Source organism: Callospermophilus lateralis, chromosome 11, assembly GCF_048772815.1.
Source record: "Callospermophilus lateralis isolate mCalLat2 chromosome 11, mCalLat2.hap1, whole genome shotgun sequence".
Taxonomy (NCBI): Eukaryota; Metazoa; Chordata; class Mammalia; order Rodentia; family Sciuridae; genus Callospermophilus; species Callospermophilus lateralis.
In genome coordinates, this window is record NC_135315.1 from 104,436,616 (window position 1) to 104,453,953 (window position 17,338).

The following is a 17,338-nucleotide window of genomic DNA, read 5'->3' on the forward strand; positions in this document are numbered from 1 at the left end:
TATATGTATACAAATGCTCTTATAGTAAAGCAGATAGGGCATAAACATTAAAGACGTTTAGTATCCTGTATATCTTGTGGGAAAGTGAGCCAGTTTAATGAGGTAGAACAAGGAATAGGGATAGAATTGAGGACCACCAAAAATAATTTGAAAGTAAATAATCAGACTAGCAATCATAATCTGGAGTTTGGAGAAGAGTATATCAGAGAGTGAAAAAAAAAAGAAGGCTAAAATGTCAGTAAAAATTGAAGAAATAAACTTTTGAAGCTGAAATAATAATTTATTAGGATTTTGAGACTATAAACATAAAACTATTATGTAATAGCTGAAAATGACCACAGGAATAATAATATTGTACTCCACAAACAAAGAAAGATTACGCCCAATGAATGCTTTTTAAAGTCTTGAATCACAATATTAATCTTTACAGAATGGAATGCATAACTAAAAAATTCCAGATTTTCTTGTATTCTGTAGAATTGTTTTGTTTCTGCTAGGTGTAGTTCTAAGTGACCTTGCCTGTTATTGCAATGTGTCATTTTGTCCTCATTTGTATTCCCTACTAAACATCTGCTTCCTTAATATAAAAGATCGCTGTCGTTTAACTTCTTTTAAACTACACCACCTTTTATGTCTGTTTTACAATCTATTTGATTAGTAAAATCTAAAGTTATTTGATTGCTCTTAATAGGCCTGATTTTGAACCTTACTTACCTGAGTACAAGTTAATCTTTGTCTACTGTGATGTGTTCCAGGCTAGAGGTATGATATTTTATTTTTGCTAATCTAAATAAAAAATAGTAAACTATAACTTTTGTAATTCTAGTATTTTTATGTTAGTTATTGTATAACATTTACAGTTGAATGTTCTGGAAATTTATACTGAAGGAATACCAAAAGATCCAGTTATATTTTTGAGGCCTCATGTCACAAAATATAGTTTTAGCTGAACTCTAAACATTTCATCTTGATGGTTTATAGATTTGGGGTAGTAGAAATCCAGAATATAACTGAACAGATAAATTCAGATTTTACTGCACTCCTGCTACCAATTAAATAGGTGGCAAATAAAATTTAAATAAAATATAATCAAATCAACAAAGAGCTAATTAAATCTGTTAATGATTATAGCACTGGTTACCATCAAACTCCTCGATCAATCCCAAACTGTAAACTACTGGTCAACTCTCCTCTTTAACTATGGAAGTAATGCTATTTTTTAAAAATGATATACAAACAGCTTCCTTGCAAATGCTATGGTGGAGACTCCGATCACTCATTGCTGTCCATTCTGGGATATAAGGCCCTCACCTAGTTGGGTGCCTACCTCTGTTTGCCCAGGTTGAGCAAAAGATTATCCACAGCCTTGTCAAATTCTGTGTGGAAGTCGTCCAGGCATCCATTGACCCTGAAGCCCCCCAACTCCATGTTGATGCACATCCGCCCCTCTTCTCCATCCACCAGCTCCACGTTGCACATCTCCTCCATGTAGCAGGCATTGCTACTCATGCCTGCCAATCACAGGGACACCAGGTCTCACTCAGCTCAAGCCTCCCACCCATCCAAGGCTTTGCCCCCCACCCCTGTGGGGAGGATGGTTGATAACCATACCAACAATGAGGCCAACTTCACAGTGAGGGTCTTCATAGCCACAGGTCATCATAGTTCCAACTGTGTCATTAACCACAGCCACCACATCCAGATCAAACTCCTAAGAAGGCAGAAGCAGATGCCTAGTCCACAAGTGAACCCCAACATTCTCCCTTCAGACATTTGCAAGGACACTTACATGTATATAAAATACATCTCAAATGCTGTGACTCACTCCCTTATTTCATGCAAGGCTCACTCAAGGCTTGCATGAAGACTTCCCTAGTTGTGCTGCTATTTAGATTGCCACTTCCCTGCTCACTTTATCTGCTCTCCTTGTCCAACTTCATTTATCTTAGCCCTTAATAACAGTTGCCATTGGATTATGGGTTTATGTTTGAGAACAAACGCTCTTTTGTTTTGTTTTGTTTTGCTGTCATTCCTGAATCCCCACACCCAGAACAGAGCTTTATGCACAGTGGACACTCAACCATTGTGAGCTGAATGATTACATCAATTTTCCTGGCAGCCAAAGCAACTGCACTCAATGTTGCCCCTCACAGATCACTTCAGGCATCAAGGAATCAAGTCATGGGTCTCCTTTACCTCTCGCCTGTGGATCGCTTCCTTCAGCAGGGTGACCATGTCCTCACCCTCGCATCCAGATGCCTTGAAGCCTTTGGTCCACTTAAGGAGGATACTCTAAAAAGCACAGAGAAGACCTCAAAGAAGGGCTGCTGTGTCATTTCTGGGCTCTCAACCTCTTAAACTAGACAGATTCCCTGGAGTAACTAGCCATCTCACCTACCAGTGATACTCAACCTAAGGTTGTTCCTAAGGTTGTTGCTTGGATTTACTGAGTACTTCCTGTGCACCAATGCTGGTGCATGACTTATGCTATACCATTTAATCCCCATAGCCATCTTTGGAGAACATTTATCGTGATCACACCCACCTTTTACAGGTAACCCAGGCACCCAGGTGACTTACCTAGGCCTAGTTTGAAGCTAGGAGCAGGACTCACCTCCAGACCTGCTGACTCCAATTAATGGCTCATAAGCACTGTGCAAATGTCCCAACACATGTTTCCTTCACTGGGCAAAGCAGTTTTGCCCTGTCCCTGTCCTTCACTTAAATCAGAAGGGCCAGTACATCTCTTAATTTTTCATACTTCCGCATCCAGTGAACGAGCACCTGGCCACAGCTGGGGAAGTGTCTAGGCCTTACACTCCTCCACATTTCTCAGTGAGAAAGCTCTCTAAGGATTCTCAGAGTCCTCTGTGGGCCCATCTTTAATGTGGCCCTTGACCATGTCACAGGGCCATCTGGAAGTAGATGCCCGGTGGCTTTGCACGTGCGAGAAATCTTTGTTCACTGGAGCCCTCTGTGCTGCCGAACACCAGGAACCAGTGTCAGCACTCCCAGATCCATTTCCCAAGAGGCTGCACCCACCAGTGGACTGTGTGTTTACTACTGCCCACTTGCATGGTGTCCCCAGGCCTTGCTTGGTGGTTCATGCCCATCACCTTGGCATCTCATCCACCTGGATGTGTCATACCATGATCAGATCCCAAGAGACTCAGAAGAACATAGCGCATCCCTGTGGAGCCTTGGTTTACACACTCACATCAAGACAAGGGTGTGCTCACCTCCACCCATCTCTCTCATCTGCACATTAGCTTCATATCTCTGGCAAAAGTTCGGCGCTTTAAAATTTATAGAATGTTCAAGTAACATCACTTCAGGTAATCCTTATAAAAAGACACGAACAGGCCCCAACAGCTGGGGAGACTTGTCCAAGGCCAGTGGTGAGTAAGCACAGCCACAGGCCCTCAGGCCTCCTGAGCACCTGCTAATACCCCATCATCAGGATAACTTCATCGGCTAACAGATAGAATTGTCTTTCCCTTTATTTGCTGTTCATTTTTATGATCCTAGACATAACATGTGCTCCTTACAGAAAATTGGAACATACAGATTAAGATCCAGCAGGATGACTGTTCTATTCAGATAGACTACTTCTATTCAGATAGAAACAGTTATCATACCCAATAAAATATATAAATACATGTTGGTATGAAAAGATAGTGTCTGTTTAAAATAAAATAAAATAAAAATTTGCAGGAAAAGTCTGGAAGGACTTTGTTGGAATGTTATTTTTACTTTTCTATTAATCATTTTTTCTTCTTTTCTATATAATATAGATATTATAATTCTCAAAAAATTACAAATAAATAAGTAAAACCTCTCCCCATCAAGTCATTCTTCTAATTTGCTCCAAGTACTCCTCACCTCCTCCAGGACTGCACTCAGATCATCACCTCACTGTGTGTCTTCAGGGCTGTAGTATCTCATTGCCATGGTCCAAACAGCAGCTCTTACTTTTCTGAACTTGCTTCAACAGCCCAGTTTGGAAGCATCTAAGGCAGGAACCATCCTTTTGCACCTGGAAACTGCATCCACAGCACCATAACCCTGCAGCATGCATGCAGGTTTCTACATGACTGGCTAAGTCAGAGAGGAACCACTGTTCAAAAAAATACTCTAATATCGAAGCCATCAGCCCAGATCCCAGCATTGCCTACTCAGCTGTCCTCCATCTCTTTATGTACTCCTGTCCAGAACATCTGGGAACACCAGATCTTCAATCCCTCTTTCATTCACCCAAGGCAAGTTGAACAGGAATGAGAGGCAAAGGTGAGTCTAGAAAGACCAGAGCTCCCACATTTACAGGAGACAAAATAAAAATGCCTGAGCCTGTAAGAGCCTCAGGAGCAGGAGAGAGAATTTGAGCTCACGGTCTCAAGACATCAGAAAAACAGAATTCAAATAGTGGCTTGGCTACTCCAAAGCTAGATGACCTAAAGCAAGGCACCAAGTACCTTTGTAGACCTTATCTCCTGTACTGAAAATTGGGCATATGAACACTTAACATAGATGGTTGCTGTGAGGATTGAATGAGATAATGCACATAGGAAGGTAAATTTATTATGTGGCATACAAATAAGTGCTTAAAATATGTGAGTTTAATGTTTTGTTATAGCATCACCATCATCATTCTTCCAAAGAAAGTTGGATCCTAACTAACCCACTTAACCTCCACCAGCCTCAACCATCTTATTCTTATCAATAGGCCCATCCTCCCCAAGGGTCACTAGTGCCCTCCTTTCACTCATTAAGGTCAATAAAGCCCATAGGAGAGCCCTGTGGGAAGGCACTGTTACCTCATCCAAGCTGTTCTGCTGGCAGGGGAAGGAGAAGGTGAAACCCAGAGGCAGAGACACACCCTTCATGCCCATGTACTCCAGGAAGTCAGTGATGCACTGGACGATGTGGTCAAAGAGCTGTGGGGAGAAATTGGAGCACTAAGAAAGAGGCCCTGGCCTAGATGGGCTGCCCCCAACAAGGCCTCAGCAGGAGCTCAAGGTTTCCATCCAGAAGAAATGAAAGCTCAGGCACAAACCCAGAGAGCAGCCTGGGCCTGGGGCCCACAAACCTTCTCCAGGTCCATGGGTAAACAAGGAAAGAGCTGTCATTGAAAGCAAGAAGCTTCCTGGGCCCTCCTGGAGGCCCCATGCTGCTCATCTCATCGCCTGTGCCATGCATGACCTCCTGTGGGATGGAGTAGATCTTGCTGTGCATCTCTACTCCTCGCTGCTTCCCATTTTGCAAATGCACCATCAGGACCTGGAAATTGGTTCCTCCAAGGTCCAAGGCCAAGAAGTCCCCTTTCTCTGGAAAACAAATCCAAGGAGGAAATGAGCTGGGGTGACAAAGAGTGACAGTTTATGTACCTTCCCCTGACAGGGGGCCACTCTACAGATTCAGCAGCCTCAGGGGATGATGGAGTGTGAGCTCTATTTAATGATGAAGAAAAATGATCTCTGCTGGGTCCTTAGTGACTCTCAAATGAGTCCACATGTTGGGGGCCCAGAAGTCAAAGTGAGCACTGCAGAGCTCTGGGGATGCTAATATAGTACATTTAAAACTATCTAAATATGCTATTTGTGCCAAATCAAATACCACCTTAGGTTAGATTCCAGACTAGAGAAGGAAAAAGAGAGTGTAATTCTTTAAAAGAATTAGAAGGAAAATCTTTTAAAATGAGAAAAACTTCCACCATTAGGCAATTTCAGTGTGCCATAAGCCTCACACACAGTCCCCATCCAACACTTAGGCCATCCTAAGGGATACAGTTCATTCCTTTCTTATGGATGATCAAAATCTGGCTGAGCTGGACAACATTACTTATGTAGAATCACATCAGTAGAAAAAGGGAGCAGGGATCAAACCCTAGTCTCTGGAAACTATACTAACTGCTACATTGGCCTGCTCAGCAATCATTTTCTCTGAATTGGGAAAAGACCTCCATTTATTAGGTTGCAAGACCTACAAGAGGGTTTATAGTGACCTTTTTCTGTAAAGGGACAGACAGGAAACATTTTAAGCTTCGTAGACCCCATAGTCTTACTGCAAACACTCAACTCTGCCGGGGTAGTACAAATCAGTCATGAATGCTGTACAAACCAATGGGCATAGTTGTGTGCTGATAAAACTTTATTCACAAAAACAGGCATAGGCCAAACCTGGCCCAGGTAGTACAGTATACTGACCCTTGACCCAGACCAAGTGATGGTTGTGAGCAGTGGCTCTGGTACCTAAATTCCTGGATTTGAATCCCAGCTCTGACATTTGCTAGTAGTGTGAACTTGGGCAAGTTTCTTAACTTCTCAGGCCTCTGTTTTTTGCCACATACAGCAGTTTGTTAATACAAAAAAGTAACTACTAATCTTTAATAGCTAACAAATATTAAAGGAATTAATAGGCATTAAATGTGTTGATACATAGTAGGTACCAGTAAGTACTGTTTGATTTTAGCTGAGATATGTCTGGTTGACTCTAGTATTATAGGAATATAGCTTCAAAAACAGGTGGCAGTTCAAATGTCCAAGGCTAATGCTAACGGAGCTCCCCAAGCATCAATGCTAGGACAAAGGCCTGCCAGGTGAGCATCTCTGCTGCATACCTGTGCCATCGGGGGTAGCACACACATAGGTGGGCAGCATCTTCACAGGGGTGATGGAGTGTGTCTCCTTGTTCAGACCTCACTCCATTTCAAGCTTCATCCTCCTTTTGACCTCCAACAACTGCTCATGGCTCAGTTTTAGAGGCTCCAGGGTCTTCTGGCGGGCTCTTTGTTGATCAGCCACCTGGTAAGCCACTGCAGTCACCATGGCTTCCCCTTTGCCGCTGCCATCCTCAGAGCGGAGGAAGCAAATGTCCCAGTCAGGCACCAGCCAATGTACAACCTTGTGAAGACGCTTGGCAAAACTGTAGCCACCCAGGTGAGATAAGAGACAGGTGTCCACAGTTAAGGTCAGTGGTATAAATGGTTGCACAGTGACTCACTGCTTCAGCCCAAAAGTTGGGCCTGCAAGAGCAGAGGCTGCCCTCAGCCTTCTCCCTCCACTCTTTCCCATGTTAGGAATCCCTGCATAAAAAATCAGATCACCGCCCTGGTGGGGTTTATCCCCAATGAAAGGAAAGGACACTTCTAGCAAAACACTGTTCCCTACGTGCAGTCACAAGAAATCTCCTCTGCCCAGGAGATTGCAATCAGCCTCTGCAGTCTAATAGAACCAGGTGGCTCTAACATTACCCATTTTTCGTGTTCCATAACTCATTTTATTTGAATATGTCACTTCTTCTGCACTTTCGCCTCTTTTTTGCCAATTTCTGCCAACCATCTCAAGGTATCGGAACAGCTAAAGATAACATGTTATGTTTGGCAACAAACTCTCCAGGTGATGACTGCTTTGAGGTATTGCTCTCCTACTCCAAGTGTGGTCCATGAGCCAACTGCCTCACTGGAGGCTGTGAGATGCAGGATCTCAGGCTCACCTCAGACCTTCTGAACCAGAATCTGCCTCTTAAGATCCCCATGTGATTCATGTGCACATTAACTAAAGTTTGGGAAGCACTGAGCTAGGAGATTAGGGGACCTCAGAGCTGAGACCTTCCACAGTGACCAGCTCAGTTAATGATGCCATATTGACCTGGCACTCATGTTAGGAGAAATTAAGTGAGTGCAACAAGAGGCATCTTCCAGGTCCCAACTGAAACTTGAATGTCTGGATATATATAACCCAAGGGATCAAAACATGCAGCGTGGCATCAATTCAATACCCAAATCAGAGGCTGGTAACCCCAAGTGCTGAGGTGGTCCCTGGCAGAATACATAGCAATAAGAACCACCAAGAATCATAAGAGTAAAGACTGAAACTCTGTCTTATAAATAAGAGGGTGGCCAAGAAGAGTACCCAGCAGCCAGGGAAGCTCTGAGTCATCAGCAGCCTTGAGAAATCACCTCCACCCACACCAGGAATGACATCCTCCAGTAGCCACTTGCTCTGTTGGGAACTATAATTCTACAAAGACCCCCCAACACCTTGGGATGAAAAACAGAGCTGCCCTATGGAGTCACCAGGTCCCAGGTACTCTGGGACCTCCTTAACTCCTGGGCCCGACATGCTGACTAACTGAAGGTGTTTCTTGCAGACGGAGCCATCAACCCCAATGGTGGAGAACAGCCTATCCTCGCCCTTGCTCTCCTTGATACGCCGCAGCACATCAGCCAGGGTGGCTGCACACAGTTTGGCTGAGCGTGTGGACACAATCTGGCAGATCTGGTGAGTGGCCACACAGTCCTCCTGGAATGGATTCAGACCCAGCCGCATGAGCACCTGGTAGGTCTTCCGGATGCCATCCTTATCACTGGGAATGAGAAAGATAGTGTGTGGGCACTTGTCTGACCCACTGTGGCCAACAGGAGGAGGGTATGGGTTGGCAAGGAAGCCCATCAGCTTCAGCCAACCCCATCTATCAGTGAGGACAGAATATCTTATGACCTTGCTACCTGTTTGTGAGCAGGGCCGGGACAACAAGGAGGGAATACAATGCAACATCACCACCCTGAGGTATCTTTCCCAGACATCACATACACACACACACACACACACACACACACACACACTCTCACACTCACTCACACACACTCACATACAGTGCTACCCTGGCTCATTTTTCCCCCAGTAAGAAAAAAACGTATTTCTTTTCTGTGCGCTAATATGAAGATAAGACCTGGTTCATGGACCTTCTGCACTCTTTGCATTTGCAGTTTGCTTGTCTTAGGGTAAACAGACAGAATCTCTGCTTCTATAAAGAGTCACCTCTAACCATGTGAATCCAGCTGTGGTGCCCATTTGTTCTCTCTAAAGCAGCCAGAGTTTGTCTGTGTCTGAAGATGGTGGGAAAGGGTAGGTGATTTGACACCGTAAGTGCCCTTCTCAGGGGAACCAAATGCCTTACTAGATTGAGTACTACCATCCCCTTGGGGTGTAGCAACTTTAGCCACTGTTTAAAGGTTCCACTCAGAACAAAGTCCTTGGAATGCTTTCACTGCTCCTTTTGGCACTGAAATCACCTCCTCTCTCTACCTGGTTCCTCAACTAATAGGACCCCCTCTATTCACACGAGGAAATAGCAAGAATGGAAAACTAGCCCCAGCTATCAGGATACTATGGGCCATCCTCATTCCCACTCCCCGGCTGGACTATGAGTGGGTGAATATATCTGTGGGCATCCAAGCACCTATTTTTCTGTTTTGAAGTAGGGCTCAGGGTAGTCCCTTTTGAGAACTGCTGATTAGAAAAGAAATGTCAGAAATTCAGGAGAAGAACAAGGAGATAGATGCAAACAAGTGTTAAGGTGCCCCCGTTAATGCCTCCAGGATTTAACCCAGTGCAACAGCCCAAGTCCCTGCATGCGCAGGCCAACTGTTCCCAGAACCCTGAGTCACTTTGGTAGCATCACCCTCAAAATCCACAGGAGCACAGACAAGTAAGTAGAGTGAATTCACAGGCCCACCATGTGCCACCTTCAAGACCCTCTTGTGGCCAGGTGACATGGCACATGCCTATAATCTCAGCAGCTTGAGAGCCTGAGGCAGAAGGATCATGAGTTCAAAGCCAGCCTGAGCAACTTAGTGAGGCTCTAAGCAACTCAGTGAGACCTTATCTCTAAACAAAATATTTTAAAAAGAGCTAGGGATCTGGCTCAGTGGTTAAGAACCCCTGAGTTCAATCCCCAGTACCACCCTCCCCCAAAAAAAGACAATCATGTGGACCTCCTGCTCAAAAAGTCAAAAGCCAATGCCCCATCCATGTTCCCAAAATGCCTCTCCCCATACCAGACACTCGGTTATGGGGAGAGGCATTGGGACCAGAAACTTACTCTTCAATATCTGAGACATCTTTGGTTTCAAAGCTGCCTGTGGTAAGCAGTTCTGGGCTGAGCTTCCCCTGGAACAGCAGCTCTACCTTGGCCATCTTCACCAGGATGAGCCTTACCAGCTCCCCCATGTACATCCCACTGATCGTCTTCTCAAACCTGCAGGGAAATATAGATCAAAGCAATAATACCCCCTCACCGTTCATGAATGCACAACTTTCCTAGGGAGGCAAGACACAAATATGTAAGATCCAGCATGCTTTAGAGGTCAACATGATTAAGGATTAACTTAGTCAGGTGTGTGTTGACATGACAGCTGGGGGGCTGCAGGAAGTGTGGGATTGGGACTGACCCTCAGGCTGGTGAGTCTTGAACAATGGGGAAAAACAGGACTTAAACAGATGAAACAACCAGGGAGTATAGAACATTCTGGAACAGACTGAATTTTAGGTGATTTAATTTTGTGTAGGAGAATGTTTTTTAAAATTTCTTTTCTCCAAAAAAAAAAATACTTCTTTGAAATAAAATCTCATGTAGAGTCCCAATATTTTTTTTCAAGAGAAAAAAAATTTCAACCTGATTAAAATATAGGGCACAAGCCTCTTACAGGCAATTTATGGATTCCTGAGAAAATGGTGGGGTTGTGGGACAAGTTGGTGCAGGAAGATAGTGAGGCAAGGTTACAAGACCAAGTTGGAACAGATCTCAAAGAGTCTGGGGGTAAACACAATGGAAGTTTCTGAGCAGGCTGGTGATAGAAGAAACATGTTTTAGAAAGGCAGAGATCAGCTCCCAACCTGAGGCAGTTTGGTAATTTAATTTTGCAGCACTAGGTGACACTGTTTTCTTTAGAAGTCTTTCTGGCGATAACTATGTGGCAGAGGAAATTCAATCTCTTTTGGGCAAAGAAGACCCATTGGTCTCTCAGAAAGCCTCTGGGTCTTAGAGAGAGGAGGCTCCTAGGGCTACTGGTACTGTCTAGGACTGGCTTCAGTGACAAGGAGGCCCAGAGCAGGGGTGTGGAAGGGAGTTGGACATTACCTACAAAGAGACAACTCAGGCCAAGTCAGGAAGCATTGGAGCTAAGGGACAGGTGGCAGCATTTGTTCTGAGCACAAGGCACATTGAAAATGTCAAAGTACCAACATGGGCACATGCCTTGGGAGTAACCTGGCTTCAACAGTGAGGATTCCACATCTTCACATGTGAATCTAGTTTTATGGGAGCTAAGGGAAACACCCCCAGGGCAAGCGGGTCTCTACAATGTGATGTCATCACTCATGATTTTGGGGCTTCCTCAGCTGACAATTTGAAAGATGATTCCCCAATCTTTTTTTTTATGGATATACCAGGAATATGCTGTCAAGATCTGGCTGGCAATTTTTTCTTTTGATACTTCAAAGGGTACAGGGCTCTTTGGAATGACATGGGTGTGTCTCATTAATGGAGGCAGGCATTGAGTGAGTGACTTATGAGCTCATAAACCTCTGGTCACCTATGACAGACACAACCAGTATGTTCCTAAGTTCAGGTAAATGGACTCACATTCCAACACGTAAAAGAAAGCTTATGACTTAATGAAACCAAGCTTTGAGGAAGAAAGGACTCCCCAGTAAAGCAAAAGGCTGCCCACCACTGACCTGGTTTATAGGGCTAGTTTTCCTTTCTAAGTAGAGATCTGTGCGAAAAGACTTCCCAAAACAGTCCCAACACCAAGAAGACCAGAGAGATGCTGCGTTGCTCAAAATGTTTTGTAACTATGTTTAGTGCTTGCAGCAATCCTGTCTCAATATCTTCAGAGACATTTGGCAAATGTGAGAATGAAATAACGTTGTGTAAGAGTCGAAAGTAACATAAAACCAAGTCTGGCCTGGATGGAGTGTAGAACATTCAGGTCACAAAATGCTGGGGCCTTTTATCCGATCTACTTCGAGATTATGGATGGGCCACAGACCCAGGGTGGAGCCCAAAAAGGCTTCTGAGAAGCCAGCTTTTCCATAAGCCTTAGTCAGTCTGCAGCTGAAGCAAGAGGCGCTGGGACTCTGTGGGTTGGCAGTGAGCAGCCATATGATATAACCTGGTCCTTTGTGGGGTGCAGTGGTTGAGAGCTACTAAGGGGCTTTCAAGAACTAGGATACGGCCTTCCAAAGTGAATGTGCTGAAGGATGATGGGGTTTATCACTCGCGCTGGTTTTAGATCCCTCTCAGCAATTTATATTCCCAAATGTTCCCATAATTGGTGGGTGCCTTGGCAAACTTTGGGGGACAAATAAGACTATAGAGATGACCTGAAAACAAATCCCCTGTCCCTGAGCAGCCCCAACCTCAGTTCCCAACACACCCCCCAACCCCACCACCCAAAGGCCAACTCACAGTTGCTTCCCAGGGTTCAGCAAGCCCATGTCGATCTCTCGGTCAAACTCCGTGCAGATGTCATTGAGCGTGCCATCGTCCCCAAAGGCCCCCCACTCCATGTTGATACACATCCGCCCCTCATCGCACTCCACAATGTCGATGTGGCGCATTTCCTCCATGTCACAGGCATTGCTGCCAGTGCCTGACCAAAGCAAGGAACTGCTCAAGCACATCCCTACACGTCCCTCCCCTGCCCCCATCTTCCTCTCACACTACTGTCCAAGGTTGCTCCATATTAGGATCCCTTCCTGCAGACTCCTGGGCTATCCAATATATGATCCAGAACTCTACTATCCCCAGCTCCACAAGCCTTGGCTTGGCCCTCCAAAGCAACTACATCATTATCTTCAAATATAACCCAGTCTACAGGTCATTCCCTTCTTTTCAGCCTACTCCCCCAACTGCACATCTGGCTCTCACACCCAGAGCTCACTCACCCACAATGAGACCAATCTCACAGTCAGGTCATCATAACCACAAGTCATCATGGTCCCAACCGTGTCATTCACCACAGCCACAATATCAATATCAAAGTCCTGTAGGAATGAAATGGAGGGTTCTGACCTTCACCATCACAGAAGGGATGGATACAGGATGTGAAGATGAAAAAAGAGCAGCAAGACACACAGCTCAAGTGCAACAGGCTTACTAACCCAACTCAGAGCCAAGGAAGGTTCAAGCTGGAAAGCTAAATCCACACCCAAGTGAATATCGGGCAACTCACTCCCACCCTGCTTGTTCTCATTGTGGAGAACAATTTTCCTGACACCAGCCCTGTGGTCTAATTTGTAGCCATTACTGCACTAAGAAAAGTCAATCTTATTGGCTTCTTCTACTTCTCTTTCTTCTCCCTCTCACCTCCCTCTTCTTCCTTCTCTCTCTCCCTCCCTCACTTTCTCTTTTTATCTCTCTCCCTCCCACTCCTATGACAGAACTTTATCTTGTCCACTCTCTGCCCCATTCTACCATCATGTCACCATCATGCCAACTTCCTTACTTGAAATGATATGAAGTCTTCTTCAGGACTGAAGGGTTTTTCTTGCACCAAGACTAAGATTACTTTCCACCACGTTAATCTCAAAACCCTAAAGGCATCTGATCATATATAAAATTACTGGGTAATAGCAGAGAAGAAGAATACCTCCCCTTAAGCTCGACAAAAGCTTCTCAGGCTGAGTTTGTGCACAGACTTCAGAGTGAATCCCAAAGGGCCTGCACACTCGAGGTCCCACCACTCCACACTCACCCCTCTCCGCTGGATGGCCTTCCAGATGAGAGCCACCACGTATTTGCCTTTCACACCACTGGACTTGAAGCCCTTGGTCCATGAGACCAGGAAACTCTGCTACAAAACAACCAAGGAATGAATATTGATTTTCTACAATTAAAACACATTTTGCCAAGCATCATTAGTAGAGCTCTCTGATGCCCAGCTAAAGTCATCATTGAATTTGTAGACTGTCTCCTGACTAGTGGAGGAAAAAGAAACTCAGGCTCCTCCCAGGTTCAGGAAAGGAGATCAAATGAGTGATGCCTTCATGATTTACCGCCTCTAAGAAACAGAAGGAGCAAGCTATAGACTTGCCAAAATAAGATATGTATATCCTTGAATCATTAACTCATGAAGCATCCTTCTTTCAAGACCTTTCATCAAAACACTCAGGATCAAAAGAGTTCCTAGCTTCTCATTCCTGTCACCATGGGTGGAATTGGGACACTGTGCAATAGGTGTGAAATGCAGAGTAACAAAGAGCACCCACCTCCTCAATACTTTTTCACCCCTCAACACCTCCACACATGCACAGTCACCTGGAGCCCAGAACTCTCAATACTGAATCTTTAGCTATAAAATCCTTCAGTGATACTGCCAATACCACAGTAACAGATGGCCACCAGAGAGTTCTTCCCAGTCCTCCCAGCCCCAGGAGTGAAGCAATGCAGCAAGTCTTCTGAAGAACCCATCTTACTTCATCTAGCTTAGTCTGGTGGCAGGGGAATGAGAAGGTAAAGCCCAATGGGAGCTTCCTGTCTTTGATTTGGAGCTTATCCATGAAGTTGGCCAGGCATTCAGCAATGTGGTCAAATAGCTAAGGACACATGATACAGGAAGATGAGCAGGCAGAATGGCACAGAAATTAAGACCTTGGGCTCACAAATGAATTAGTTGAATTTGTACCAGATCCTCTTCCTACCCTCTGAGTCTTCATTTGCTTTTCATCGAAGAAATGGGAATGTAACTGGACTGCCCACAAACAGTTCCTCAAATGATTAAAAGAGTCAGTTCATATAATACTAGTTAGTACTCATTAAAAGCTGTCCTACATTTAGACCATTTATCTAAACATCTGTCAAAATAACCCTGAGAGGAAGGGGAAAATCGTGGCCAAAGTTATCAGAAAGTCCACGCACACCCTACAAATAGGACATCCTTTGGTGGCCCTGGAAGACCCCCCAGACACAAATGCCTAGCCAATTATCTTACCAGAAAGGAAAGTTCACCTCACCATCAAGTAGTACTTCATCATCCCTGTTTCTTGTGATTGGGGGAGTGGTGGAACATTCTGTGTTGGCATTCTCTGAACCAACTTGGCAAAAATGAGTAACATTTTTCTATTTTATCCTCTATTCTAGAAAACTAATCACCTAGGAGCAATCCAAAGAAGTTATCTTTGTTTTCTACTTTCAAAAATGGAAGACTGGGCTGGGGATGTGGCTCAAGTGGTAGCGCACTCGCCTGGCATGCATGCGGCCTGGGTTCGATTCTCAGCACCGCGTACAAACAAAGATGTGTCCGCCGATAACTAAAAAATAAATATTAAATTTCTCTCTCTCTCCTCTCTCACTCTCTCTCCTCTCTGACTCTCTCTTTAAAAAAATGGAAGACTAAGTTCTCTCTGAAGAGCAACAAAGAATAGGGTTTTGTGGATGGGCACTCTCACAACTGTGATTACACTGAGCAGGACCCACAGCTCCTCAGCCCTAGAGAAAGCTGCATTCACAATGAGCCAGGTTTTCAATCAGCCCCAAGAAAGCACCATGACGTCCTTCTTGGCCATTCAGCACCCTCAAAGAGAAGTTGGTGACCCTCCAGATGCTGAGAGGATGAGGCCAGAGGTTTGGAAAACAAAATATAAGCAAGAGGCTGAACACATTCCAAGTGCAAGGTTAACCAGGTGGCAAAAATGAAAAGCTAAGTGGGGGAGGGGAAAGAGGAAAAGAACAACTATCTTTTCCTTTCTAGAAAGAAGTAAAAATTCTACTAAAGATTTTCAAAGAATAGTCCTGGGCCAGCAGCACCACCTCCACCATCACCTGGAAACCTGTTAAAAATGCAAAATCCATTCACCCTCCTCCCAAGACCTACCATAGCAGAAATTCTGCTGTGGTTTAAACCACAGAAAATTGTTTGCATTTACTTAGAAACTGAAAGGTTGAGGAAAGATTCAGAGTCCTGATTGGCTCTCTGATGCCTGGGGTGTGGTCAGCAGAAGGCAGCTGGAAGGCAAAGCCAGCCCAACCTAGGAGGGGAGAGTTCTAACTGGGCTCCCTAGGTGTATTCTGTCCCTCTGTCTGATAACACAGCTGATACTGAACCTTCTACCTCTAAACCAAAACATTCTCAAGGACAAGTGCTAAGCTAGGACTGGGGTCTCTCACCAAAGGAGATCACCAGTGTACAAGGGCCAACTTCCTCTAACAGAGGTCAAGTATTTTAATATGCAAATAGGGTTTCTAGAGATATCTATCTAGAGGCAGTTCTGCTCTTCTATTGGGGAAGTTGATAAGAGAGAAAATATGGGATGTATTAAACAAATTCCTAGCACCTTCTTCCTGACACACTAGTCAATGATCTTTAGCACAAACAGTTTTATCCCCCCATAAAGGAAGTTGCAGCAGCTGTTCAAAGTGACAAAGCAATCTTTAGAGATGAAGAGTCTTTAAAAGGAGAAGTAGAAAGTCACCTTCCCCTCACCAGCCCTTCCCCTCACCAGCTCCCTCTCTAGATGGGAAGGCAGAGAAGAAAGGCAGTGAAGATGCTTTAACTACTGCCCTGCCCACAAAGTAATCACTGGCCATCTGGGGCTACTTCAAATCCTTAGAAAATAAAAAAAATAAAAATTCATCTCTCCAATCACAGTAGCCCCACTTCCTAAGTACTTAATGCCTCAAGATGCTGACAGCTACAGAATCATGCAGGCCAGATAGAGAGCAATTCTACCCCTGCAAAAAGTTCCCTTGGCCAGGGCTGGGCTCTATTTTGTATTTTATTTAGAGACAAGGTCTCACTGAGTTGCTAAGCACCTCACCTTGCTGAGGCTGACATTGAGCTCACAATCCTACTGTCTCAGCCTCCTACCTTTTTTTAATGTGGGGAAGAGGAGACCATCTTCTTCCTTGAACTGGAAGCCTAACCCCTTTTCTGTTAGCTGAGGACCTACAGATAGATGCTGAGAGAAAGAGCTAACATCTTCCTGCTATAAAAAAGCTCAAAGGGCATCACTGTGAGGAGTTTAAAAGTTTTCCTTTTCTTTTTTGGTCTAAGGATCCACTCACTCCCCTTCCCACAAGATACACCTTAAGTATTGTAAGTGCTACTATTCAGGTTTATGACCCACTGCTTTGAAATGGAAGTGATGTGACAGAACACAACTTCCTTTTTGGGGGGATACAACTCTTTGCACTAAAAATCATTTTGACTAGTGTATCAGGAAGAAGGTACTGGGAATTTGTTTAATACATCCCATATTTTCTCTCTTATCAACTTCCCCAATAGAAGAGCAGAATTGCCTCTAGAATCTTACACAGGGACTCACTCTGCCAAAGTTCAGAGTTCCTCAAGAAACCTCTGCAAGTTTGGAGTTTGGTAAATCCATTTATTTTCCTTTACTTAAAATACTCATGCATAATAACCCAAAAGGGTTGTAGGAAAAAAACAGCACCATTAATTTATAACGATAAAATAACACCTTAGATTTCCTTTCAGTATTTTTTCCAAATACTTTCTGTCATTTTATATATATATAATATTATTTCTCTTGCTTAG

General features: G+C 44.3%; 1 pseudogene; it reads right to left on the bottom strand.

The window, feature by feature from the left end:
• Positions 1-1,323: 1,323 nt before the first annotated feature.
• Positions 1,324-14,375, bottom strand: LOC143409482 (hexokinase-2-like; annotated as a pseudogene).
• Between the last annotated feature and the right edge of the window lie 2,963 nt (positions 14,376-17,338).